At 42.0% G+C, this 3,475-nt stretch overlaps 1 long non-coding RNA gene across 1 annotated transcript in view; it reads right to left on the reverse strand.

The window, feature by feature from the left end:
- Positions 1 to 3,460, reverse strand: part of LOC105288888 — a 110,480-nt gene extending 107,020 nt beyond the window's left edge. Inside the window, exon 1 of the long non-coding RNA XR_895632.2 lies at positions 3,203 to 3,460. This is a non-coding gene — a long non-coding RNA (uncharacterized LOC105288888). The remainder of the gene's footprint in view (positions 1 to 3,202) is intronic.
- Between the last annotated feature and the right edge of the window lie 15 nt (positions 3,461 to 3,475).

The raw sequence follows: 3,475 nt of genomic DNA on the forward strand, positions 1-3,475 counted from the left end.
GCATTATAATAGACATTATAATAAAGAATGAACTATGAGAAAACATTTATATCAGGGATTTGTTGTTATACTGACTTCCTTCCCAAACTCACTACTATCCCAGTTAATAGAGAATTAATGCTGCTAGAATCAACTTCACAGGTCCTCCCCTAGTCCCAATATTTTCCTTCCCTCACCTTTTTCTCCTCTCACAACCAACCCCAGCCACAATCTCTCATTTTCTCAAGTTCTAATACACACACTATATATTACCACCATTCTAATGAACTGTCTTAGACTAGGTGTACAAGCACCATTTCTCGGACTGATGCTAATACGGGAGAAAACTTTCAGAGGTCTGAGACAAAAAGGGGGTGGGGGACAGATGATATATTAATATTTTTATAAAACAAATTATTCAATTTAAATATTATCTTTTATTCTGAGGTTGTCCTTACTTTTTCAGTGTTAAAATATGATAATGATGACCAATGCTTAGTTTTTTTATTGTCCTTACTGGCCAAATAAAGACAGTAACCCAGTCAATCTCCCCCAAAATCCTAAATGTTAGGGTAACACATACAGAATAAATCTACCAAGTATGCATGAGGAGGTAGAAGACAGGCATAGGCAGCAAATAAAGAACTGAAAACTTGCAAGGTCAAAAGGAAGCAGACATTATTTTTATATTTAACTGTGATATAGAAAGACACTGGTTCAGCAAACAAGTGCAAACAAAATGAAGCTTTGCAAATTTCAGTAACTTATTCAGAAAAGATTGCGAGCATTGAGGCAGTTCTTAAAGTGAGATAAAATCAGAGGAATAAAAGGATGACAAATGTGAATCTTAAAATAAAAGTAAAGCTCATAATTCTCAACAATACTAAGAAAGGGGATTTAAGAGCATCATTATCTTCTAAAATGGCAGCACAAAGAAGACTGATAAAAGCATGGACTCTAGAGTCAGTCAGCCAGAATCCCAGCTCAGTGTTAGCTGTGTAAACCTGAGCATGTGACTTTTACCTTCTCTCTGTTTCAGCTGCCTTAAAGGTTGTTGTGATTAAATAAGTTAAAAGTGGAAAAGTGCTTGGAACAGTGTCTGGCACTTAGTAACTACTTCAGAAGTACTCATATGTATTATTTAATAACATGAAGAAACAATGGTAAAGTAATGGCTAATGACTATAAAAAGAAGTAAAAATGGTTGATGTTATACTTTCATAAAGATTTTTTTAAAGTATAACCATTTTAATGTATATAAAGTATAAGGTTATGTGACATTTTAAAATTTTTCAATATACTTCTTTAAAATTACATTAGAATAAATATGAATCCAGTTAGGATACTCTCAACAGGTAGAGCCTTAATTGTTTACAAGTTTGCTTCGAAGGCTCAGGAATGCACAACTCAACTGAGGCTGTATTTGAGTGAGTGAGATAAAGAGCACATACTCAATACTTGCCCCAATTAAAGAAACTTTCACCCAGTGGTGCAGAGAAAATATGATTCATAGCCTATATGTTGATAAAACACAGCTATGCATAGCTGAACAAATACTTCAGCTAGAAGCACAGCAAGCTTCACGGAAAATTCGCAGGCCAGTTGACATAGGCACCACATAGCATGCACACCTGGTACCTGCACTCTTTCTGGTTAAGAGAGCTCCCCAGTTCTGCAATCTCTTTCTCTTTCTCGGACTCGGCCTGCTCACTCTACATAATGCTTCTCAGTTCATTCCGCGATTTGCCCCTTCTCTCAAGGCATTTGTTCATTAATACATCATTTTATTTCTTTGCACACAAGTCATCTATATCCTTGCTACTCAAGGATGGTCCCTTGTCCAACAGTACCTAGAAGCACATAAGAAATGCAGAATATCAAGCTGCATTACAGATCTACTGAATCAGGATTTCCATTTTTAAACAAGAGCCTCAAGGGATTCCTATGCACATTAAGGTTTAAGAGGCACTGCTCTAGATGACTCTACTGTAGATAGTTGTAAAAATTAAAAATGCTCAATTTTACATTTCAATTTAGAGATATGGTATAAAAATTATCAAGATGTAGAATCAGAAAAGTTCATTAAGAAAAATATCCAACATATAATTGAATTTTTTTACCACTGATATCAAAAGCTTCAAAGGTTTATTTTCAACAATTCCTACATTTAATGCTTCCTGCTTTGAGTCACTATTTTGTGCAACATCACACTAGTAATATATAGTTTTATTGGGACTATATTTTGTTGTACATAGAGTACAAAATAACGGCTGCGTCTGGAAATTTCAGCGCAATCCGGCCGAAAGGTGTGCAACCTGCATGCTAAAATTTCGGGATTTAGTCCAAAGTTGACAAATGAAACTTTCCAGAAAGTCATTGTTCAGAAAAAAATCTAAAGAATGTAAACTTTAAGCATGTCATATATTCCTGAACTAAAACTGTGTAATAGCTAGTATCGAAAAAACCCGTCTCTTGCAGAACCGAAAAATTGTTCTAGAGCTTTGTGTTCACTTTTCCGGAAAAGGGAGGGGGTAGGAATCAACTTTCACCCTCAGCAAAGTTTTTCTCATATTCTGAAAGGTATCCACTTGCATGTTCTTACAGATGAATAAACTTAAGTCGAACTAACACAAGGTCACGTTCCTTTTCTCAAAGGTGAAAAAGCTTCTATCGCTTCTAAACGATGCATTTTAAAAGATTTGGGATTCCGGGCCGATTTCGCTTCCGGCCTGCGAAGGAAGCTGGCCGCCTAAAGCTGAAATTAACAGGGAAATTTACCAAGTCGGAAGTTGAGCCCTAGTCCAGCCACGAGACTCTGCCCTCTTGCTGCAGCTAGCCTTGCAGCTTGGACCCCAACCTGCCAAGTGAGGGAAAGCAGGCAGGCTGGGGTATGCAGCCACCTCGCCCTGCCCGCCCCGGAGCTGGGGGAGCCTCCCCTCTCGCCACCCAACCCCCAAGCCGATCCGGGAAGCGCACAACGGGGGGCGGTGCGACTACCCGTCCGCGGCAGTAGCACCAGCACCCGCACCCTCAGGCCTTCCCGTGAGGCGGCGGCAGCTGCAGCAGCGACGGGAGCAGAGGTGGGACTCATCCTGAGGCTGAGGGGGGAGGCCGGGGCGGGAGCCACTGCATGTGGGGGCTGCACTGGAGGAAGGCGGAGGTGATCAGAAGACTCAGCTTTTTAATGATCATCATCATCATCATCATCATTATTTTGTTTTACCTGTGGCGCAGAAGGGCTCCCCAGCTCCTACTCCCTGATTCCTCCTCCTCCCCTCCTCTTTCTCTCTCTCCCTCAGTCTCTGCCGGGCGCTCGTGGAACCCGCCGGCCCGACCAGAAAGAGAACAGGGCGGGAAGGGTGGCGACGGCGGTGACCAACGACCACGTGACCACGCTCGCGCCGTAACGGCAGCCGCCAGCCGCGCGCCCTCCCCGCGCTCCACCTCTAATAACCCCGCGGCTCGCGGGTCCGGGACGCTCGTGCGCAGGCGCCCG

Source organism: Pteropus vampyrus, unplaced genomic scaffold (genome assembly GCF_000151845.1).
Source record: "Pteropus vampyrus isolate Shadow unplaced genomic scaffold, Pvam_2.0 Scaffold1, whole genome shotgun sequence".
Taxonomy (NCBI): domain Eukaryota; kingdom Metazoa; phylum Chordata; class Mammalia; order Chiroptera; family Pteropodidae; genus Pteropus; species Pteropus vampyrus.